The sequence below is a fragment of the Symphalangus syndactylus genome, chromosome 8, assembly GCF_028878055.3.
Source record: "Symphalangus syndactylus isolate Jambi chromosome 8, NHGRI_mSymSyn1-v2.1_pri, whole genome shotgun sequence".
NCBI classification, from domain to species: domain Eukaryota; kingdom Metazoa; phylum Chordata; class Mammalia; order Primates; family Hylobatidae; genus Symphalangus; species Symphalangus syndactylus.
Window position 1 is genome coordinate 1,988,306 of NC_072430.2, and position 25,835 is coordinate 2,014,140.

A 25,835-nucleotide genomic window follows, 5' to 3' on the forward strand; every position below is an offset into this window, starting at 1 on the left:
TATCTCTGTTAACTGAATTTACAGATCAGAAATAAGTTTCACAGAATGCATCTGTGTAGTTTTTATTTGAAGATATTCTTTTTCCCAATGTAGGCCTCTTAGCGCTTAGCATGTCCAATTGCAGTTTCTACAGAAAGAGTGTTTCAGAACGGCTCAATCAAAAGTAAGGTTCAACTCTGTTAGTTGAATGCACAGAACAGAAAGAGGTTTCATACAATGCTTCTGTGTAGTTTATATTTGAACATATTCTTTTTTCCACTATTACCCACTTAGCGCTACGAATGTCCAGTTGCATTTTCTACAGACAGAGTGTTTCAAAACTGCTCAATCAAAAGTATGGTTTAACTCTGTTAGTTGAATGCTCAGATCAGAAAGAAGTTTCACAGAATGCTTCTGTGTAGTTTATATTTGAATATATTCCTTTTTCCACTAATACGCTCTTAGCGCTCCAAATGTCCAGTTGCATTTTCTACAGAAAGAGTGTTCAGATCTGCTCAATCAAAAGTATGGTTTAACTCTGTTAGCTGAATGCACAGATCAGAAAGAAGTTTCACCGAATGATTCTCTGTAGTTTATATTTGAAGACATTCCTTTTTCCACTATTACCCACTTAGCGCTCCGAATCTCCACTTGCATTTTCTACAAAAAGAGTGTTTCATAACTGCTCCATCAAAAATATGTTTTATCTCTGTGAACTGAATTTACAGATCAGAAATAAGTTTCACAGAATGCATCTGTGTAGTTTTTATTTGAAGATATTCTTTTTCCCAATGTAGGCCTCTTAGCGCTTAGCATGTCCAATTGCAGTTTCTTCAGAAAGAGTGTTTCAGAACGGCTCAATCAAAAGTAAGGTTCAACTCTGTTAGTTGAATGCACAGAACAGAAAGAATTTTCACAGAATGCTACTGTGTAGTTTATATTTGAATATATTCCTTTTTCCACTATTACCCTCTTAGCGCTCCGAATGTCCACTTGCATTTTCTACAGAAAGAGTGTTCAGAACTGCGCAATCAAAAGTATGGTTTAAACCTGTTAGCTGAATGCACAGATCAGAAAGAAGTTTCACAGAATGATTCTGTGTAGTTTACATTTGGAGACATTCCTTTTTCCACTATTACCCTCTTAGCGCTCCGAATCTCCACTTGCATTTTTTACAGAAAGAGTGTTTCAGAACGGCTCAATCAAAACTAAGGTTCAACTCTTTTAGTTGAACAAACAGAACAGAAAGAAGTTTCACACAATTCTTCTGTGTAGTTTTTATTTGTAGACATTCTTTTTCCCAATATAGGCCTCTTAGCGCTCAGAATGTCCAATTGCAGTTTCTACAGAAAGAGTGTTTCAGAACGGCTCAATCAAAAGTAACGTTCAACTCTGTTAGTTGAATGCACAGAACAGAAAGAAGTTTCATACAATGCTTCTGTGTAGTTTATATTTGAACATATTCTTTTTTCCACTATTACCCACTTAGCACTACGAATGTCCAGTTGCATTTTCTACAGACAGAGTGTTTCAAAACTGCTCAATCAAAAGTATGATTTAACTCTGTTAGCTGAATGCTCAGATCAGAAAGAAGTTTCACAGAATGCTTCTGTGTAGTTTATATTTGAATATATTCCTTTTTCCACTAGTACTCTCTAAGCGCTCCAAATATCCAGTTGCATTTCCTACAGAAAGAGTGTTCAGATCTGCTCAATCAAAAGTATGGTTTAACTCTGTTAGCTGAATGCACAGATCAGAAAGAAGTTTCACCGAATGATTCTGTGTAGTTTATATTTGAAGACATTCCTTTTTCCACTATTACCCACTTAGCGCTCCGAATCTCCACTTGCATTTTCTACAAAAAGGGTGTTTCATAACTGCTCAATCAAAAATATGTTTTATCTCTGTTAACTGAATTTACAGATCAGAAGTAAGTTTCACAGAATGCATCTGTGTAGTTTTTATTTGAAGATATTCTTTTTCCCAATGTAGGGCTCTTAGCGCTTAGCATGTCCAATTGCAGTTTCTACAGAAAGAGTGTTTCAGAACGGCTCAATCAAAAGTAAGGTTCAACTCTGTTAGTTGAATGCACAGAACAGAAAGAATTTTCACAGAATGCTACTGTGTAGTTTATATTTGAATATATTCCTTTTTCCACTATTACCCTCTTAGCGCTCCGAATGTCCACTTGCATTTTCTACAGAAAGAGTGTTCAGAACTGAGCAATCAAAAGTATGGTTTAACTCTGTTAGCTTAATGAACATATCAGAAATAAGTTTCACACAATGCTTCTGTGTAGTTTTTATTTGAAGATATTATTTTTCCCAATAGAGGCCTCTTAGCTCTCAGAATGTCCAATTGCAGTTTCTACAGAAAGAGTGTTTCAGAAAGGCTCAATCAAAAGTAAGGTTCAACTCTGTTAGTTGAATGCACAGAACAGAAAGAAATTTCATACAATGCTTCTGTGTAGTTTATATTTGAACATATTCTTTTTTCCACTATTACCCACTTAGCGCTACGAATGTCCAGTTGCATTTTCTACAGACAGAGTGTTTCAAAACTGCTCAATCAAAAGTATGGTTTAACTCTGTTAGCTGAATGCTCAGATCAGAAAGAAGTTTCACAGAATGCTTCTGTGTAGTTTATATTTGAATATATTCCTTTTTCCACTACTACTCTCTTAGCGCTCCAAATGTCCAGTTGCATTTTCTACAGAAAGAGTGTTCAGATCTGCTCAATCAAAAGTATGGTTTAAACCTGTTAGCTGAATGCACAGATCAGAAAGAAGTTTCACAGAATGATTCTGTGTAGTTTATATTTGGAGACATTCCTTTTTCCACTATTACCCTCTTAGCGCTCCGAATCTCCACTTGCATTTTCTACAGAAAGAGTGTTTCAGAACGGCTCAATCAAAACTAAGGTTCAACTCTTTTAGTTGAACAAACAGAACAGAAAGAAGTTTCACAGAATTCTTCTGTGTAGTTTTTATTTGTAGACATTCTTTTTCCCAATATAGGCCTCTTAGCGCTCAGAATGTCCAATTGCAGTTTCTACAGAAAGAGTGTTTCAGAACGGCTCAATCAAAAGTAAGGTTCAACTCTGTTAGTTGAATGCACAGAACAGAAAGAAGTTTCATACAATGCTTCTGTGTAGTTTATATTTGAACATATTCTTTTTTCCACTATTACAAACTTAGCGCTACGAATGTCCAGTTGCATTTTCTACAGACAGAGTGTTTCAAAACTGCTCAATCAAAAGTATGGTTTAACTCTGTTAGCTGAATGCTCAGATCAGAAAGTAGTTTCACAGAATGCTTCTGTGTAGTTTATATTTGAATATATTCCTTTTTCCACTACTACGCTCTTAGCGCTCCAAATGTCCAGTTGCATTTCCTACAGAAAGAGTGTTCAGATCTGCTCAATCAAAAGTATGGTTTAACTCTGTTAGCTGAATGCACAGATCAGAAAGAAGTTTCACCGAATGATTCTGTGTAGTTTATATTTGAAGACATTCCTTTTTCCACTATTACCCACTTAGCGCTCCGAATCTCCACTTGCATTTTCTACAAAAAGAGTGTTTCATAACTGCTCAATCAAAAATATGTTTTATCTCTGTTAACTGAATTTACGGATCAGAAATAAGTTTCACAGAATGCATCTGTGTAGTTTTTATTTGAAGATATTCTTTTTCCCAATGTAGGCCTCTTAGCGCTTAGCATGTCCAATTGCAGTTTCTTCAGAAAGAGTGTTTCAGAACGGCTCAATCAAAAGTAAGGTTCAACTCTGTTAGTTGAATGCACAGAACAGAAAGAATTTTCACAGAATGCTACTGTGTAGTTTATATTTGAATATATTCCTTTTTCCACTATTACCCTCTTAGCGCTCCGAATATCCACTTGCATTTTCTACAGAAAGAGTGTTCAGAACTGCGCAATCAAAAGTATGGTTTAACTCTGTTAGCTTAATGAACATATCAGAAATAAGTTTCACACAATGCTTCTGTGTAGTTTTTATTTGAAGATATTATTTTTCCCAATATAGGCCTCTTAGCGCTCAGAATGTCCAATTGCAGTTTCTACAGAAAGAATGTTTCAGAAAGGCTCAATCAAAAGTAAGGTTCAACTCTGTTAGTTGAATGCACAGAACAGAAAGAAGTTTCATACAATGCTTCTGTGTAGTTTATATTTGAACATATTCGTTTTTCCACTATTACCCACTTAGCGCTACGAATGTCCAGTTGCATTTTCAACAGACAGAGTGTTTCAAAACTGCTCAATCAAAAGTATGGTTTAACTCTGTTAGCTGAATGCTCAGATCAGAAAGAAGTTTCACAGAATGCTTCTGTGTAGTTTATATTTGAATATATTCCTTTTTCCACTACTACTCTCTTAGCGCTCCAAATGTCCAGTTGCATTTTCTACAGAAAGAGTGTTCAGATCTGCTCAATCAAAAGTATGGTTTAACTCTGTTAGCTGAATGCACAGATCAGAAAGAAGTTTCACAGAATGATTCTGTGTAGTTTATATTTGGAGACATTCCTTTTTCCACTATTACCCTCTTAGCGCTCCGAATCTCCACTTGCATTTTCTACAGAAAGAGTGTTTCAGAACGGCTCAATCAAAACTAAGGTTCAACTCTTTTAGTTGAACAAACAGAACAGAAAGAAGTTTCACAGAATTCTTCTGTATAGTTTTTATGTGTAGACATTCTTTTTCCCAATATAGGCCTCTTAGCGCTCAGAATGTCCAATTGCAGTTTCTACAGAAAGAGTGTTTCAGAACGGCTCAATCAAAAGTAAGGTTCAACTCTGTTAGTTGAATGCACAGAACAGAAAGGAGTTTCATACAATGCTTCTGTGTAGTTCATATTTGAACATATTCTTTTTTCCACTATTACCCACTTAACGCTACGAATGTCCAGTTGCATTTTCTACAGACAGAGTGTTTCAAAACTGCTCAATCAAAAGTATGGTTTAACTCTGTTAGCTGAATGCTCAGATCAGAAAGAAGTTTCACAGAATGCTTCTGTGTAGTTTATATTTGAATATATTCCTTTTTCCACTACTACGCTCTTAGCTCTCCAAATGTCCAGTTGCATTTCCTACAGAAAGAGTGTTCAGATCTGCTCAATCAAAAGTATGGTTTAACTCTGTTAGCTGAATGCACAGATCAGAAAGAAGTTTCACCGAATGATTCTGTGTAGTTTATATTTGAAGACATTCCTTTTTCCACTATTACCCACGTAGCGCTCCGAATCTCCACTTGCATTTTCTACAAAAAGAGTGTTTCATAACTGCTCAATCAAAAATATGTTTTATCTCTGTTAACTGAATTTACAGATCAGAAATAAGTTTCACAGAATGCATCTGTGTAGTTTTTATTTGAAGATATTCTTTTTCCCAATGTAGGCCTCTTAGCGCTTAGCATGTCCAATTGCAGTTTCTTCAGAAAGAGTGTTTCAGAACGGCTCAATCAAAAGTAAGGTTCAACTCTGTTAGTTGAATGCACAGAACAGAAAGAATTTTCACAGAATGCTACTGTGTAGTTTATATTTGAATATATTCCTTTTTCCACTATTACCCTCTTAGCGCTCCGAATGTCCACTTGCATTTTCTACAGAAAGAGTGTTCAGAACTGCGCAATCAAAAGTATGGTTTAATTCTCTTAGCTTAATGAACATATCAGAAATAAGTTTCACACAATGCTTCTGTGTAGTTTTTATTTGAAGATATTATTTTTCCCAATATAGGCCTCTTAGCGCTCAGAATGTCCAATTGCAGTTTCTACACAAAGAGTGTTTCAGAAAGGCTCAATCAAAAGTAAGGTTCAACTCTGTTAGTTGAATGCACAGAACAGAAAGTAGTTTCATACAATGCTTCTGTGTAGTTTATATTTGAACATATTTTTTTTTCCACTATTACCCACTTAGCGCTACGAATGTCCAGTTGCATTTTCAACAGACAGAGTGTTTCAAAACTGCTCAATCAAAAGTATGGTTTAACTCTGTTAGCTGAATGCTCAGAAGAGAAAGAAGTTTCACAGAATGCTTCTGTGTAGTTTATATTTGAATATATTCCTTTTTCCACTACTACGCTCTTAGCGCTCCAAATGTCCAGTTGCATTTTCTACAGAAAGAGAGTTCAGATCTGCTCAATCAAAAGTATGGTTTAACTCTGTTAGCTGAATGCACAGATCAGAAAGAAGTTTCACCGAATGATTCTGTGTAGTTTATATTTGAAGACATTCCTATTTCCACTATTACCCTCTTAGCGCTCCGAACCTCCACTTGCATTTTTTACAAAAAGAGTGTTTCATAACTGCTCAATCAAAAATATGTTTTATCTCTGTTAACTGAATTTACAGATCAGAAATAAGTTTCACAGAATGCATCTGTGTAGTTTTTATTTGAAGATATTCTTTTTCCCAATGTAGGCCTCTTAGCGCTTAGCATGTCCAATTGCAGTTTCTACAGAAAGAGTGTTTCAGAACGGCTCAATCAAAAGTAAGGTTCAACTCTGTTAGTTGAATGCACAGAACAGAAAGCGGTTTCATACAATGCTTCTGTGTAGTTTATATTTGAACATATTCTTTTTTCCACTATTACCCACTTAGCGCTACGAATGTCCAGTTGCATTTTCTACAGACAGAGTGTTTCAAAACTGCTCAATCAAAAGTATGGTTTAACTCTGTTAGTTGAATGCTCAGATCAGAAAGAAGTTTCACAGAATGCTTCTGTGTAGTTTATATTTGAATATATTCCTTTTTCCACTACTACGCTCTTAGCGCTCCAAATGTCCAGTTGCATTTTCTACAGAAAGAGTGTTCAGATCTGCTCAATCAAAAGTATGGTTTAACTCTGTTAGCTGAATGCACAGATCAGAAAGAAGTTTCACCGAATGATTCTCTGTAGTTTATATTTGAAGACATTCCTTTTTCCACTATTACCCACTTAGCGCTCCGAATCTCCACTTGCATTTTCTACAAAAAGAGTGTTTCATAACTGCTCCATCAAAAATATGTTTTATCTCTGTTAACTGAATTTACAGATCAGAAATAAGTTTCACAGAATGCATCTGTGTAGTTTTTATTTGAAGATATTCTTTTTCCCAATGTAGGCCTCTTAGCGCTTAGCATGTCCAATTGCAGTTTCTTCAGAAAGAGTGTTTCAGAACGGCTCAATCAAAAGTAAGGTTCAACTCTGTTAGTTGAATGCACAGAACAGAAAGAATTTTCACAGAATGCTACTGTGTAGTTTATATTTGAATATATTCCTTTTTCCACTATTACCCTCTTAGCGCTCCGAATGTCCACTTGCATTTTCTACAGAAAGAGTGTTCAGAACTGCGCAATCAAAAGTATGGTTTAAACCTGTTAGCTGAATGCACAGATCAGAAAGAAGTTTCACAGAATGATTCTGTGTAGTTTACATTTGGAGACATTCCTTTTTCCACTATTACCCTCTTAGCGCTCCGAATCTCCACTTGCATTTTTTACAGAAAGAGTGTTTCAGAACGGCTCAATCAAAACTAAGGTTCAACTCTTTTAGTTGAACAAACAGAAGAGAAAGAAGTTTCACACAATTCTTCTGTGTAGTTTTTATTTGTAGACATTCTTTTTCCCAATATAGGCCTCTTAGCGCTCAGAATGTCCAATTGCAGTTTCTACAGAAAGAGTGTTTCAGAACGGCTCAATCAAAAGTAACGTTCAACTCTGTTAGTTGAATGCACAGAACAGAAAGAAGTTTCATACAATGCTTCTGTGTAGTTTATATTTGAACATATTCTTTTTTCCACTATTACCCACTTAGCGCTACGAATGTCCAGTTGCATTTTCTACAGACAGAGTGTTTCAAAACTGCTCAATCAAAAGTATGATTTAACTCTGTTAGCTGAATGCTCAGATCAGAAAGAAGTTTCACAGAATGCTTCTGTGTAGTTTATATTTGAATATATTCCTTTTTCCACTAGTACTCTCTTAGCGCTCCAAATGTCCAGTTGCATTTCCTACAGAAAGAGTGTTCAGATCTGCTCAATCAAAAGTATGGTTTAACTCTGTTAGCTGAATGCACAGATCAGAAAGAAGTTTCACCGAATGATTCTGTGTAGTTTATATTTGAAGACATTCCTTTTTCCACTATTACCCACTTAGCGCTCCGAATCTCCACTTGCATTTTCTACAAAAAGGGTGTTTCATAACTGCTCAATCAAAAATATGTTTTATCTCTGTTAACTGAATTTACAGATCAGAAGTAAGTTTCACAGAATGCATCTGTGTAGTTTTTATTTGAAGATATTCTTTTTCCCAATGTAGGGCTCTTATCGCTTAGCATGTCCAATTGCAGTTTCTACAGAAAGAGTGTTTCAGAACGGCTCAATCAAAAGTAAGGTTCAACTCTGTTAGTTGAATGCACAGAACAGAAAGAATTTTCACAGAATGCTACTGTGTAGTTTATATTTGAATATATTCCTTTTTCCACTATTACCCTCTTAGCGCTCCGAATGTCCACTTGCATTTTCTACAGAAAGAGTGTTCAGAACTGCGCAATCAAAAGTATGGTTTAACTCTGTTAGCTTAATGAACATATCAGAAATAAGTTTCACACAATGCTTCTGTGTAGTTTTTATTTGAAGATATTATTTTTCCCAATAGAGGCCTCTTAGCTCTCAGAATGTCCAATTGCAGTTTCTACAGAAAGAGTGTTTCAGAAAGGCTCAATCAAAAGTAAGGTTCAACTCTGTTAGTTGAATGCACAGAACAGAAAGAAGTTTCATACAATGCTTCTGTGTAGTTTATATTTGAACATATTCTTTTTTCCACTATTACCCACTTAGCGCTACGAATGTCCAGTTGCATTTTCTTCAGACAGAGTGTTTCAAAACTGCTCAATCAAAAGTATGGTTTAACTCTGTTAGCTGAATGCTCAGATCAGAAAGAAGTTTCACAGAATGCTTCTGTGTAGTTTATATTTGAATATATTCCTTTTTCCACTACTACTCTCTTAGCGCTCCAAATGTCCAGTTGCATTTTCTACAGAAAGAGTGTTCAGATCTGCTCAATCAAAAGTATGGTTTAAACCTGTTAGCTGAATGCACAGATCAGAAAGAAGTTTCACAGAATGATTCTGTGTAGTTTATATTTGGAGACATTCCTTTTTCCACTATTACCCTCTTAGCGCTCCGAATCTCCACTTGCATTTTCTACAGAAAGAGTGTTTCAGAACGGCTCAATCAAAACTAAGGTTCAACTCTTTTAGTTGAAGAAACAGAACAGAAAGAAGTTTCACAGAATTCTTCTGTGTAGTTTTTATTTGTAGACATTCTTTTTCCCAATATAGGCCTCTTAGCGCTCAGAATGTCCAATTGCAGTTTCTACAGAAAGAGTGTTTCAGAACGGCTCAATCAAAAGTAAGGTTCAACTCTGTTAGTTGAATGCACAGAACAGAAAGAAGTTTCATACAATGCTTCTGTGTAGTTTATATTTGAACATATTCTTTTTTCCACTATTACAAACTTAGCGCTACGAATGTCCAGTTGCATTTTCTACAGACAGAGTGTTTCAAAACTGCTCAATCAAAAGTATGGTTTAACTCTGTTAGCTGAATGCTCAGATCAGAAAGTAGTTTCACAGAATGCTTCTGTGTAGTTTATATTTGAATATATTCCTTTTTCCACTACTACGCTCTTAGCGCTCCAAATGTCCAGTTGCATTTCCTACAGAAAGAGTGTTCAGATCTGCTCAATCAAAAGTATGGTTTAACTCTGTTAGCTGAATGCACAGATCAGAAAGAAGTTTCACCGAATGATTCTGTGTAGTTTATATTTGAAGACATTCCTTTTTCCACTATTACCCACTTAGCGCTCCGAATCTCCACTTGCATTTTCTACAAAAAGAGTGTTTCATAACTGCTCAATCAAAAATATGTTTTATCTCTGTTAACTGAAATTACGGATCAGAAATAAGTTTCACAGAATGCATCTGTGTAGTTTTTATTTGAAGATATTCTTTTTCCCAATGTAGGCCTCTTAGCGCTTAGCATGTCCAATTGCAGTTTCTTCAGAAAGAGTGTTTCAGAACGGCTCATTCAAAAGTAAGGTTCAACTCTGTTAGTTGAATGCACAGAACAGAAAGAATTTTCACAGAATGCTACTGTGTAGTTTATATTTGAATATATTCCTTTTTCCACTATTACCCTCTTAGCGCTCCGAATGTCCACTTGCATTTTCTACAGAAAGAGTGTTCAGAACTGCGCAATCAAAAGTATGGTTTAACTCTGTTAGCTTAATGAACATATCAGAAATAAGTTTCACACAATGCTTCTGTGTAGTTTTTATTTGAAGATATTATTTTTCCCAATATAGGCCTCTTAGCGCTCAGAATGTCCAATTGCAGTTTCTACAGAAAGAGTGTTTCAGAAAGGCTCAATCAAAAGTAAGGTTCAACTCTGTTAGTTGAATGCACAGAACAGAAAGAAGTTTCATACAATGCTTCTGTGTAGTTTATATTTGAACATATTCGTTTTTCCACTATTACCCACTTAGCGCTACGAATGTCCAGTTGCATTTTCAACAGACAGAGTGTTTCAAAACTGCTCAATCAAAAGTATGGTTTAACTCTGTTAGCTGAATGCTCAGATCAGAAAGAAGTTTCACAGAATGCTTCTGTGTAGTTTATATTTGAATATATTCCTTTTTCCACTACTACTCTCTTAGCGCTCCAAATGTCCAGTTGCATTTTCTACAGAAAGAGTGTTCAGATCTGCTCAATCAAAAGTATGGTTTAACTCTGTTAGCTGAATGCACAGATCAGAAAGAAGTTTCACAGAATGATTCTGTGTAGTTTATATTTGGAGACATTCCTTTTTCCACTATTACCCTCTTAGCGCTCCGAATCTCCACTTGCATTTTCTACAGAAAGAGTGTTTCAGAACGGCTCAATCAAAACTAAGGTTCAACTCTTTTAGTTGAACAAACAGAACAGAAAGAAGTTTCACACAATTCTTCTGTGTAGTTTTTATTTGTAGACATTCTTTTTCCCAATATAGGCCTCTTAGCGCTCAGAATGTCCAATTGCAGTTTCTACAGAAAGAGTGTTTCAGAACGGCTCAATCAAAAGTAAGGTTCAACTCTGTTAGTTGAATGCACAGAAGAGAAAGAAGTTTCATACAATGCTTCTGTGTAGTTTATATTTGAACATATTCTTTTTTCCACTATTACCCACTTATCGCTCCGAATCTCCACTTGCATTTTCTACAAAAAGAGTGTTTCATAACTGCTCAATCAAAAATATGTTTTATCTCTGTTAACTGAATTTACAGATCAGAAATAAGTTTCACAGAATGCATCTGTGTAGTTTTTATTTGAAGATATTCTTTTTCCCAATGTAGGCCTCTTAGCGCTTAGCATGTCCAATTGCAGTTTCTACAGAAAGAGTGTTTCAGAACGGCTCAATCAAAAGTAAGGTTCAACTCTGTTAGTTGAATGCACAGAACAGAAAGAATTTTCACAGAATGCTACTGTGTAGTTTATATTTGAATATATTACTTTTTCCAATATTACCCTCTTAGCGCTCCGAATGTCCACTTGCATTTTCTACAGAAAGAGTGTTCAGAACTGCGCAATCAAAAGTATGGTTTAACTCTGTTAGCTTAATGAACATATCAGAAATAAGTTTCACACAATGCTTCTGTGTAGTTTTTAGTTGAAGATATTATTTTTCCCAATATAGGCCTCTTAGCGCTCAGAATGTCCAATTGCAGTTTGTACAGAAAGAGTGTTTCAGAAAGGCTCAATCAAAAGTAAGGTTCAACTCTGTTAGTTGAATGCACAGAACATAAAGAAGTTTCATACAATGCTTCTGTGTAGTTTATATTTGAACATATTCTTTTTTCCACTATTACCCACTTAGCGCTACGAATGTCCAGTTGCATTTTCTACAGACAGAGTGTTTCAAAACTGCTCAATCAAAAGTATGGTTTAACTCTGTTAGCTGAATGCTCAGATCAGAAAGAAGTTTCACAGAATGCTTCTGTGTAGTTTATATTTGAATATATTCCTTTTCCACTACTACTCTCTTAGCGCTCAAAATGTCCAGTTGCATTTTCTACAGAAAGAGTGTTCAGATCTGCTCAATCAAAAGTATGGTTTAACTCTGTTAGCTGAATGCACAGATCAGAAAGAAGTTTCAGAGAATGATTCTGTGTAGTTTATATTTGGAGACATTCCTTTTTCCACTATTACCGTCTTAGCGCTCCGAATCTCCACTTGCATTTTCTACAGGAAGAGTGTTTCAGAATGGCTCAATCAAAACTAAGGTTCAACTAGTTTAGTTGAACAAACAGAACAGAAAGAAGTTTCACACAATTCTTCTGTGTAGTTTTTATTTGTAGACATTCTTTTTCCCAATATAGGCCTCCTAGCGCTCAGAATGTCCAATTGCAGTTTCTACAGAAAGAGTGTTTCAGAAAGGCTCAATCAAAAGTAAGGTTCAACTCTGTTAGTTGAATGCACAGAACAGAAAGAAGTTTCATACAATGCTTCTGTGTAGTTTATATTTGAACATATTCTTTTTTCCACTATTACCCACTTAGTGCCTCGAATGTCCAGTTGCATTTTCTACAGACAGAGTGTTTCAAAACTGCTCAATCAAAAGTATGGTTTAACTCTGTTAGCTGAATGCTCAGATCAGAAAAAAGTTTCACAGAATGCTTCTGTGTAGTTTATATTTGAATATATTCCTTTTTCCACTACTACGCTCTTAGCGCTCCAAATGTCCAGTTGCATTTTCTACAGAAAGAGTGTTCAGATCTGCTCAATCAAAAGCATGGTTTAACTCTGTTAGCTGAATGCGCAGATCAGAAAGAAGTTTCACCGAATGATTCTGTGTAGTTTATATTTGAAGACATTCCTTTTTCCACTATAACCCTCTTAGCGCTCCGAATCTCCACTTGCATTTTCTACAAAAAGAGTGTTTCATAACAGCTCAATCAAAAATATATTTTATCTCTGTTAACTGAATTTACAGATCAGAAATAAGTTTCACAGAATGCATCTGTGTAGTTTTTATTTGAAGATATTCTTTTTCCCAATGTAGGCCTCTTAGCGCTTAGCATGTCCAATTGCAGTTTCTACAGAAAGAGTGTTTCAGAAAGGCTCAATCAAATTAAGGTTCAACTCTGTTAGTTGAATGCACAGAACAGAAAGAATTTTCACAGAATGCTACTGTGTAGTTTATATTTGAATATATTCCTTTTTCCACTATTACCCTCTTAGCGCTCCGAATGTCCACTTGCATTTTCTACAGAAAGTGTGTTCAGAACTGCGCAATCAAAAGTATGTTTTAACTCTGTTAGCTTAATGAACATATCAGAAATAAGTTTCACACAATGCTTCTGTGTAGTTTTTATTTGAAGATATTATTTTTCCCAATAGAGGCCTCTTAGCGCTCAGAATGTCCAATTTCAGTTTCTACAGAAAGAGTGTTTCAGAACGGCTCAATCAAAAGTAAGGTTCAACTCTGTTAGTTGAATGCACAGAACAGAAAGATGTTTCATACAATGCTTCTGTGTAGTTTATATTTGAACATATTCTTTTTTCCACTATTACCCACTTAGTGCTACGAATGTCCAGTTGCATTTTCTACAGACAGAGTGTTTCAAAACTGCTCAATCAAAAGTATGGTTAACTCTGTTAGCTGAATGCTCAGATCAGAAAGAAGTTTCACAGAATGCTTCTGTGTAGTTTATATTTGAATATATTCCTTTTTCCACTACTACGCTCTTAGCGCTCCAAATGTCCAGTTGCATTTTCTACAGAAAGAGTGTTCAGATCTGCTCAATCAAAAGTATGGTTTAACTCTGTTAGCTGAATGCACAGATCAGAAAAAAGTTTCACCGAATGATTCTGTGTAGTTTATATTTGAAGACATTCCTTTTTCCACTATTACCCTCTTAGCGCTCCGAATCTCCACTTGCATTTTCTACAAAAAGAGTGTTTCATAACTGCTCAATCAAAAATATGTTTTATCTCTGTTAACTGAATTTACAGATCAGAAATAAGTTTCACAGAATGCATCTGTGTAGTTTTTATTTGAAGATATTCTTTTTCCCAATGTAGGCCTCTTAGCGCTTAGCATGTCCAATTGCACTTTCTACAGAAAGAGTGTTTCAGAACGGCTCAATCAAAAGTAAGGTTCAACTCTGTTAGTTGAATGCACAGAACAGAAAGAATTTTCACAGAATGCTACTGTGTGGTTTATATTTGAATATATTCCTTTTTCCACTATTACCCTCTTAGCGCTCCGAATGTCCACTTGCATTTTCTACAGAAAGAGTGTTCAGAACTGCACAATCAAAAGTATGGTTTAACTCTGTTAGCTTAATGAACATATCAGAAATAAGTTTCACCCAATGCTTCTGTGTAGTTTTTATTTGAAGATATTATTTTTCCCAATATAGGCCTCTTAGCGCTCAGAATGTCCAATTGCAGTTTGTACAGAAAGAGTGTTTCAGAAAGGCTCAATCAAAAGTAAGGTTCAACTCTGTTAGTTGAATGCACAGAACAGAAAGAAGTTTCATACAATGCTTCTGTGTAGTTTATATTTGAACATATTCTTTTTTCCACTATTACCCACTTAGCGCTACGAATGTCCAGTTGCATTTTCTACAGACAGAGTGTTTCAAAACTGCTCAATCAAAAGTATGGTTTAATTCTGTTAGCTGAATGCTCAGATCAGAAAGAAGTTTCACAGAATGCTTCTGTGTAGTTTATATTTGAATATATTCCTTTTTCCACTACTACTCTCTTAGCGCTCCGAATGTCCAGTTGCATTTTCTACAGAAAGAGTGTTCAGATCTGCTCAATCAAAAGTATGGTTTAACTCTGTTAGCTGAATGCACAGATCAGAAAGACGTTTCAGAGAATGATTCTGTGTAGTTTATATTTGGAGACATTCCTTTTTCCACTATTACCGTCTTAGCGCTCCGAATCTCCACTTGCATTTTCTACAGGAAGAGTGTTTCAGAACGGCTCAATCAAAACTAAGGTTCAAGTAGTTTAGTTGAACAAACAGAACAGAAAGAAGTTTCACACAATTCTTCTGTGTAGTTTTTATTTGTAGACATTCTTTTTCCCAATATAGGCCTCCTAGCGCTCAGAATGTCCAATTGCAGTTTCTACAGAAAGAGTGTTTCAGAAAGGCTCAATCAAAAGTAAGGTTCAACTCTGTTAGTTGAATGCACAGAACAGAAAGAAGTTTCATACAATGCTTCTGTGTAGTTTATATTTGAACATATTCTTTTTCCACTATTACCCACTTAGTGCTACGAATGTCCAGTTGCATTTTCTACAGACAGAGTGTTTCAAAACTGCTCAATCAAAAGTATGGTTTAACTCTGTTAGCTGAATGCTCAGATCAGAAAAAAGTTTCACAGAATGCTTCTGTGTAGTTTATATTTGAATATATTCCTTTTTCCACTACTACGCTCTTAGCGCTCCAAATGTCCAGTTGCATTTTCTACAGAAAGAGTGTTCAGATCTGCTCAATCAAAAGCATGGTTTAACTCTGTTAGCTGAATGCGCAGATCAGAAAGAAGTTTCACCGAATGATTCTGTGTAGTTTATATTTGAAGACATTCCTTTTTCCACTATTACCCTCTTAGCGCTCCGAATCTCCACTTGCATTTTCTACAAAAAGAGTGTTTCATAACAGCTCAATCAAAAATATATTTTATCTCTGTTAACTGAATTTACAGATCAGAAATAAGTTTCACAGAATGCATCTGTGTAGTTTTTATTTGAAGATATTCTTTTTCCCAATGTAGGCCTCTTAGCGCTTAGCATGTCCAATTGCAGTTTCTACAGAAAGAGTGTTTCAGAACGGCTCAATCAAAAGTAAGGTTCAACTCTGTTAGTTGAATGCACAGAACAGAAAGAATTTTCACAGAATGCTACTGTGTAGTTTATATTTGAATATATTCCTTTTTCCACTATTACCCTCTTAGCGCTCCGAATGTCCACTTGCATTTTCTACAGAAAGTGTGTTCAGAACTGCGCAATCAAAAGTATGTTTTAACTCTGTTAGCTTAATGAACATATCAGAAATAAGTTTCACACAATGCTTCTGTGTAGTTTTTATTTGAAGATATTATTTTTCCCAATAGAGGCCTCTTAGCGCTCAGAATGTCCAATTTCAGTTTCTACAGAAAGAGTGTTTCAGAACGGCTCAATCAAAAGTAAGGTTCAACTCTGTTAGTTGAATGCACAGAACAGAAAGATGTTTCATACAATGCTTCTGTGTAGTTTATATTTGAACATATTCTTTTTTCCACTATTACCCACTTAGTGCTACGAATGTCCAGTTGCATTTTCTACAGACAGAGTGTTTCAAAACTGCTCAATCAAAAGTATGGTTAACTCTGTTAGCTGAATGCTCAGATCAGAAAGAAGTTTCACAGAATGCTTCTGTGTAGTTTATATTTGAATATATTCCTTTTTCCACTACTACGCTCTTAGCGCTCCAAATGTCCAGTTGCATTTTCTACAGAAAGAGTGTTCAGATCTGCTCAATCAAAAGTATGGTTTAACTCTGTTAGCTGAATGCACAGATCAGAATAAAGTTTCACCGAATGATTCTGTGTAGTTTATATTTGAAGACATTCCTTTTTCCACTATTACCCTCTTAGCGCTCCGAATCTCCACTTGCATTTTCTACAAAAAGAGTGTTTCATAACTGCTCAATCAAAAATATGTTTTATCTCTGTTAACTGAATTTACAGATCAGAAATAAGTTTCACAGAATGCATCTGTGTAGTTTTTATTTGAAGATATTCTTTTTCCCAATGTAGGCCTCTTAGCGCTTAGCATGTACAATTGCACTTTCTACAGAAAGAGTGTTTCAGAACGGCTCAATCAAAAGTAAGGTTCAACTCTGTTAGTTGAATGCACAGAACAGAAAGAATTTTCACAGAATGCTACTGTGTGGTTTATATTTGAATATATTCCTTTTTCCACTATTACCCTCTTAGCGCTCCGAATGTCCACTTGCATTTTCTACAGAAAGAGTGTTCAGAACTGCGCAATCAAAAGTATGGTTTAACTCTGTTAGCTTAATGAACATATCAGAAATAAGTGTCACACAATGCTTCTGTGTAGTTTTTATTTGAAGATATTATTTTTCCCAATATAGGCCTCTTAGCGCTCAGAGTGTCCAATTGCAGTTTGTACAGAAAGAGTGTTTCAGAAAGGCTCAATCAAAAGTAAGGTTCAACTCTGTTAGTTGAATGCACAGAACAGAAAGAAGTTTCATACAATGCTTCTGTGTAGTTTATATTTGAACATATTCTTTTTTCCACTATTACCCACTTAGCGCTACGAATGTCCAGTTGCATTTTCTACAGACAGAGTGTTTCAAAACTGCTCAATCAAAAGTACGGTTTAATTCTGTTAGCTGAATGCTCAGATCAGAAAGAAGTTTCACAGAATGCTTCTGTGTAGTTTATATTTGAATATATTCCTTTTTCCACTACTACTCTCTTAGCGCTCCGAATGTCCAGTTGCATTTTCTACAGAAAGAGTGTTCAGATCTGCTCAATCAAAAGTATGGTTTAACTCTGTTAGCTGAATGCACAGATCAGAAAAAAGTTTCACAGAATGATTCTGTGTAGTTTATATTTGGAGACATTCCTTTTTCCACTATTACCCTCTTAGCACTCCGAATCTCCACTTGCATTTTCTACAGAAAGAGTGTTTCAGAACGGCTCAATCAAAACTAAGGTTCAACTAGTTTAGTTGAACAAACAGAACAGAAAGTAGTTTCACACAATTCTTCTGTGTAGTTTTTAATTGTAGACATTCTTTTTCCCAATATAGGCCTCCTAGCGCTCAGAATGTCCAATTGCAGTTTCTACAGAAAGAGTGTTTCAGAACGGCTCAATCAAAAGTAAGGTTCAACTCTGTTAGTTGAATGCACAGAACAGAAAGAAGTTTCATACAATGCTTCTGTGTAGTTTATATTTGAACATATTCTTTTTTCCACTATTACCCACTTAGCGCTACGAATGTCCAGTTGCATTTTCTACAGACAGAGTGTTTCAAAACTGCTCAATCAAAAGTATGGTTTAACTCTGTTAGCTGAATGCTCAGATCAGAAAGAAGTTTCACAGAATGCTTCTGTGTAGTTTATATTTGAATATATTCCTTTTTCCACTACTACGCTCTTAGCGCTCAAAATGTCCAGTTGCATTTTCTACAGAAAGAGTGTTCAGATCTGCTCAATCAAAAGTATGGTTTAACTCTGTTAGCTGAATGCACAGATCAGAAAGAAGTTTCACCGAATGATTCTGTGTAGTTTATATTTGAAGACATTCCTTTTTCCACTAGTACCCTCTTAGCGCTCCGAATCTCCACTTGCATTTTCTACAAAAAGAGTGTTTCATAACTGCTCAATCAAAAATATGTTTTATCTCTGTTAACTGAATTTACAGATCAGAAATAAGTTTCACAGAATGCATCTGTGTAGTTTTTATTTGAAGGTATTCTTTTTCCCAATGTAGGCCTCTTAGCGCTTAGCATGTCCAATTGCAGTTTCTAAAGAAAGAGTGTTTCAGAACGGCTCAATCAAAAGTAAGGTTCAACAATGTTAGTTGAATGCACAGAACAGAAAGAATTTTCACAGAATGCTACTGTGTAGTTTATATTTGAATATATTCCTTTTTCCACTATTACCCACTTAGCGCTCCGAATGTCCACTTGCATTTTCTGCAGAAAGTGTGTTCATAACTGCGCAATCAAAAGTATGTTTTAACTCTGTTAGCTTAATGAACATATCAGAAATAAGTTTCACACAATGCTTCTGTGTAGTTTTTATTTGAAGATATTATTTTTCCCAATAGAGGCCTCTTAGCGCTCAGAATGTCCAATTGCAGTTTCTACAGAAAGAGTGTTTCACAACGGCTCAATCAAAAGTAAGGTTCAACTCTGTTAGTTGAATGCACAGAACAGAAAGAAGTTTCATACAATGCTTCTGTGTAGTTTATATTTGAACATATTCTTTTTTCCACTATTACCCACTTAGCGCTATGAATGTCCAGTTGCATTTTCTACAGGCAGAGTGTTTCAAAACTGCTCAATCAAATGTATGGTTTAACTCTGTTAGCTGAATGCTCAGATCAGAAAGAAGTTTCACAGAATGCTTCTGTGTAGTTTATATTTGAATATATTCCTTTTTCCACTACTACGCTCTTAGCGCTCCAAATGTCCAGTTGCATTTTCTACAGAAAGAGTGTTCAGATCTGCTCAATCAAAAGTATGGTTTAACTCTGTTAGCTGAATGCACAGATCAGAAAGAAGTTTCACCGAATGATTCTGTGTAGTTTATATTTGCAGACATTCCTTTTTCCACTATTACCCTCTTAGCGCTGCGAATCTCCACTTGCATTTTCTACAAAAAGAGTGTTTCATAACTGCTCTATCAAAAATATGTTTTATCTCTGTTAACTGTATTTACAGATCAGAAATAAGTTTCACAGAATGCATCTGTGTAGTTTTTATTTGAAGATATTCTTTTTCCCAATGTAGGCCTCTTAGCGCTTAGCATGTCCAATTGCAGTTTCTACAGAAAGAGTGTTTCAGAACGGCTCAATCAAAAGTAAGGTTCAAATCTGTTAGTTGAATGCACAGAACAGAAAGAATTTTCACAGAATGCTACTGTGTAGTTTATATTTGAATATATTCCTTTTTCCACTATTACCCTCTTAGCGCTCCGAATGTCCACTTGCATTTTCTACAGAAAGAGTGTTCAGAACTGCGCAATCAAAAGTATGGTTTAACTCTGATAGCTTAATGAACATATCAGAAATAAGTTTCACACAATGCTTCTGTGTAGTTTTTATTTGAAGATATTATTTTTCCCAATATAGGCCTCTTAGCGCTCAGAATGTCCAATTGCAGTTTCTACAGAAAGAGTGTTTCAGAAAGGCTCAATCAAAAGTAAGGTTCAACTCTGTTAGTTGAATGCACAGAACAGAAAGAAGTTTCATACAATGCTTCTGTGTAGTTTATATTTGAACATATTCTTTTTTCCACTATTACCCACTTAGCGCTACGAATGTCCAGTTGCATTTTCTACAGACAGAGTGTTTCAAAACTGCTCAATCAAAAGTACGGTTTAACTCTGTTAGCTGAATGCTCAGATCAGAAAGAAGTTTCACAGAATGCTTCTGTGTAGTTTATATTTGAATATATTCCTTTTTCCACTACTACTCTCTTAGCGCTCCAAATGTCCAGTTGCATTTTCTACAGAAAGAGTGTTCAGATCTGCTCAATCAAAAGTATGTTTTAACAATGTTAGTTGAATGCACAGATCAGAAAGAAGTTTCACAGAATGATTCTGTGTAGTTTATATTTGGAGACATTCCTTTTTCCACTATTACCCTCTTAGCGCTCCGAATCTCCACTTGCATTTTCTACAGAAAGAGTGTTTCAGAACGGCTCAATCAAAACTAAGGTTCAACTAGTTTAGTTGAACAAACAGAACAGAAAGAAGTTTCACACAATTCTTCTGTGTAGTTTTTATTTGTAGACATTCTTTTTCCCAATATAGGCCTCCTAGCGCTCAGAATGTCCAATTGCAGTTTCTACAGAAAGAGTGTTTCAGAACGGCTCAATCAAAAGTAAGGTTCAACTCTGTTAGTTGAATGCACAGAACAGAAAGAAGTTTCATACAATGCTTCTGTGTAGTTTATATTTGAACATATTCTTTTTTCCACTATTACCCACTTAGTGCTACGAATGTCCAGTTGCATTTTCTACAGACAGAGTGTTTCAAAACTGCTCAATCAAAAGTATGGTTTAACTCTGTTAGCTGAATGCTCAGATCAGAAAGTAGTTTCACAGAATGCTTCTGTGTAGTTTATATTTGAATTTATTACTTTTTCCACTACTACGCTCTTAGCGCTCCAAGTGTCCAGTTGCATTTTCTACAGAAAGAGTGTTCAGATCTGCTCAATCAAAAGTATGGTTTAACTCTGTTAGCTGAATGCACAGATCAGAAAGAAGTTTCACCGAATGATTCTGTGTAGTTTATATTTGAAGACATTCCTTTTTCCACTATTACCCTCTTAGCGCTCCGAATCTCCGCTTGCATTTTCTACAAAAAGAGTGTTTCATAACTGCTCAATCAAAAATATGTTTTATCTCTGTTAACTGAATTTACAGATCAGAAATAAGTTTCACAGAATGCATCTGTGTAGTTTTTATTTGAAGATATTCTTTTTCCCAATGTAGGCCTCTTAGCGCTTAGCATGTCCAATTGCAGTTTCTACAGAAAGAGTGTTTCAGAACGGCTCAATGAAAATTAAGGTTCAACTCTGTTAGTTGAATGCACAGAACAGAAACAATTTTCACAGAATGCTACTGTGTAGTTTATATTTGAATATATTCCTTTTTCCACTATTACCCTCTTAGCGCTCCGAATGTCCACTTGCATTTTCTACAGAAAGAGTGTTCAGAACTGCGCAATCAAAAGTATGGTTTAACTCTGTTAGCTTAATGAACATATCAGAAATAAGTTTCACACAATGCTTCTGTGTAGTTTTTATTTGAAGATATTATTTTTCCCAATATAGGCCTCTTAGCGCTCAGAATGTCCAATTGCAGTTTCTACAGAAAGAGTGTTTCAGAAAGGCTCAATCAAAAGTAAGGTTCAACTCTGTTAGTTGAATGCACAGAACAGAAAGAAGTTTCATACAATGCTTCTGTGTAGTTTATATTTGAACATATTCTTTTTTCCACTATTACCCACTTAGCGCTACGAATGTCCAGTTGCATTTTCTACAGACAGAGTGTTTCAAAACTGCTCAATCAAAAGTATGGTTTAATTCTGTTAGCTGAATGCTCAGATCAGAAAGAAGTTTCACAGAATGCTTCTGTGTAGTTTATATTTGAATATATTCCTTTTTCCACTACTACTCTCTTAGCGCTCCGAATGTCCAGTTGCATTTTCTACAGAAAGAGTGTTCAGATCTGCTCAATCAAAAGTATGGTTTAACTCTGTTTGCTGAATGCACAGATCAGAAAAAAGTTTCACAGAATGATTCTGTGTAGTTTATATTTGGAGACATTCCTTTTTCCACTATCACCCTCTTAGCGCTCCGAATCTCCACTTGCATTTTCTACAGAAAGAGTGTTTCAGAACGGCTCAATCAAAACTAAGATTCAACTAGTTTAGTTGAACAAACAGAACAGAAAGTAGTTTCACACAATTCTTCTGTGTAGTTTTTAATTGTAGACATTCTTTTTCCCAATATAGGCCTCCTAGCGCTCAGAATGTCCAATTGCAGTTTCTACAGAAAGAGTGTTTCAGAACGGCTCAATCAAAAGTAAGGTTCAACTCTGTTAGTTGAATGCACAGAACAGAAAGAAGTTTCATACAATGCTTCTGTGTAGTTTATATTTGAACATATTCTTTTTTCCACTATTACCCACTTAGCGCTACGAATGTCCAGTTGCATTTTCTACAGACAGAGTGTTTCAAAACTGCTCAATCAAAAGTATGGTTTAACTCTGTTAGCTGAATGCTCAGATCAGAAAGAAGTTTCACAGAATGCTTCTGTGTAGTTTATATTTGAATATATTCCTTTTTCCACTACTACGCTCTTAGCGCTCAAAATGTCCAGTTGCATTTTCTACAGAAAGAGTGTTCAGATCTGCTCAATCAAAAGTATGGTTTAACTCTGTTAGCTGAATGCACAGATCAGAAAGAAGTTTCACCGAATGATTCTGTGTAGTTTATATTTGAAGACATTCCTTTTTCCACTAGTACCCTCTTAGCGCTCCGAATCTCCACTTGCATTTTCTACAAAAAGAGTGTTTCATAACTGCTCAATCAAAAATATGTTTTATCTCTGTTAACCGAATTTACAGATCAGAAATAAGTTTCACAGAATGCATCTGTGTAGTTTTTATTTGAAGATATTCTTTTTCCCAATGTAGGCCTCTTAGCGCTTAGCATGTCCAATTGCAGTTTCTACAGAAAGAGTGTTTCAGAACGGCTCAATCAAAAGTAAGGTTCAACTCTGTTAGTTGAATGCACAGAACAGAAAGAATTTTCACAGAATGCTACTGTGTAGTTTATATTTGGATATATTCCTTTTTCCACTATTACCCTCTTAGCGCTCCGAATGTCCACTTGCATTTTCTACAGAAAGAGTGTTCAGAACTGCGCAATCAAAAGTATGGTTTAACTCTGTTAGCTTAATGAACATATCAGAAATAAGTTTCACACAATGCTTCTGTGTATTTTTTATTTGAAGATATTATTTTTCCCAATATAGGCCTCTTAGCGCTCAGAATGTCCAATTGCAGTTTCTACAGAAAGAGTGTTTCAGAAAGGCTCAATCAAAAGTAAGGTTCAACTCTGTTAGTTGAATGCACAGAACAGAAAGAAGTTTCATACAATGCTTCTGTGTAGTTTATATTTGAACATATTCTTTTTTGCACTATTACCCACTTAGCGCTACGACTGTCCAGTTCCATTTTCTACAGACAGAGTGTTTCAAAACTGCTCAATCAAATGTATGGTTTAACTCTGTTAGCTGAATGCTCAGATCAGAAAGAAGTTTCACAGAATGCTTCTGTGTAGTTTATATTTGAATATATTCCTTTTTCCACTACTACTCTCTTAGCGCTCCAAATGTCCAGTTGCATTTTCTACAGAAAGAGTGTTCAGATCTGCTCAATCAAAAGTATGGTTTAACTCTGTTAGCTGAATGCACAGATCAGAAAGAAGTTTCTCAGAATGATTCTGTGTAGTTTATATTTGGAGACATTCCTTTTTCCACTATTACCCTCTTAGCGCTCCGAATCTCCACTTGCATTTTCTACAGAAAGAGTGTTTCAGAACGGCTCAATCAAAACTAAGGTTCAACTCTTTTAGTTGAACAAACAGAACAGAAAGAAGTTTCACACAATTCTTCTGTGTAGTTTTTATTTGTAGACATTCTTTTTCCCAATATAGGCCTCTTAGCGCTCAGAATGTCCAATTGCAGTTTCTACAGAAAGAGTGTTTCAGAACGGCTCAATCCAAAGTAAGGTTCAACTCTGTTAGTTGAATGCACAGAACAGAAAGAAGTTTCATACAATGCTTCTGTGTAGTTTGTATTTGAACATATTCTTTTTTCCACTATTACCCACTTAGCGCTACGAATGTCCAGTTGCATTTTCTACAGACAGAGTGTTTCAAAACTGCTCAATCAAAAGTATGGTTTAACTCTGTTGGCTGAATGCTCAGATGAGAAAGAAGTTTCACAGAATGCTTCTGTGTAGTTTATATTTGAATATATTACTTTTTCCACTACTACGCTCTTAGCGCTCCAAATGTCCAGTTGCATTTTCTACAGAAAGAGTGTTCAGATCTGCTCAATCAAAAGTATGGTTTAACTCTGTTAGCTGAATGCACAGATCAGAAAGAAGTTTCACCGAATGATTCTGTGTAGTTTATATTTGAAGACATTCCTTTTTCCACTATTACCCTCTTAGCGCTCCGAATCTCCACTTGCATTTTCTACAAAAAGAGTGTTTCATAACTGCTCAATCAAAAATATGTTTTATCTCTGTTAACTGAATTTACAGATCAGAAATAAGTTTCACAGAATGCATCTGTGTAGTTTTTATTTGAAGATATTCTTTTTCCCAATATAGGCCTCTTAGCGCTTAGCATGTCCAATTGCAGTTTCTACAGAAAGAGTGTTTCAGAACGGCTCAATCAAAAGTAAGGTTCAACTCTGTTAGTTGAATGCACAGAACAGAAAGAATTTTCACAGAATGCTACTGTGTAGTTTATATTTGAATATATTCCTTTTTCCACTATTACCCTCTTAGCGCTCCGAATCTCCACTTGCATTTTCTACAGAAAGAGTGTTTCAGAACGGCTCAATCAAAACTAAGGTTCAACTCTTTTAGTTGAACAAACAGAACAGAAAGAAGTTTCACACAATTCTTCTGTGTAGTTTTTATTTGTAGACATTCTTTTTCCCAATATAGGCCTCTTAGCGCTCAGAATGTCCAATTGCAGTTTCTACAGAAAGAGTGTTTCACAACGGCTCAATCAAAAGTAAGGTTCAACTCTGTTAGTTGAATGCACAGAACAGAAAGAAGTTTCATACAATGCTTCTGTGTAGTTTATATTTGAACATATTCTTTTTTCCACTATTACCCACTTAGCGCTACGAGTGTCCAGTTGCATTTTCTACAGACAGAGTGTTTCCAAACTGCTCAATCAAAGTATGGTTTAACTCTGTTAGCTGAATGCTCAGATCAGAAAGAAGTTTCACAGAATGCTTCTGTGTAGTTTATATATGAATATATTCCTTTTTCCACTACTACGCTCTTAGCGCTCCAAATGTCCAGTTGCATTTTCTACAGAAAGAGTGTTCAGATCTGCTCAATCAAAAGTATGGTTTAACTCTGTTAGCTGAATGCACAGATCAGAAAGAAGTTTCACCGAATGATTCTGTGTAGTTTATATTTGAAGACATTCCTTTTTCCACTATTACCCTCTTAGCGCTCCGAATCTCCACTTGCATTTTCTACAAAAAGAGTGTTTCATAACTGCTCAATCAAAAATATGTTTTATCTCTGTTAACTGAATTTACAGATCAGAAATAAGTTTCACAGAATGCATCTGTGTAGTTTTTATTTGAAGATATTCTTTTTCCCAATGTAGGCCTCTTAGCGCTTAGCATGTCCAATTGCAGTTTCTACAGAAAGAGTGTTTCAGAACGGCTCAATCAAAAGTAAGGTTCAACTCTGTTAGTTGAATGCACAGAACAGAAAGAATTTTCACAGAATGCTACTGTGTAGTTTAT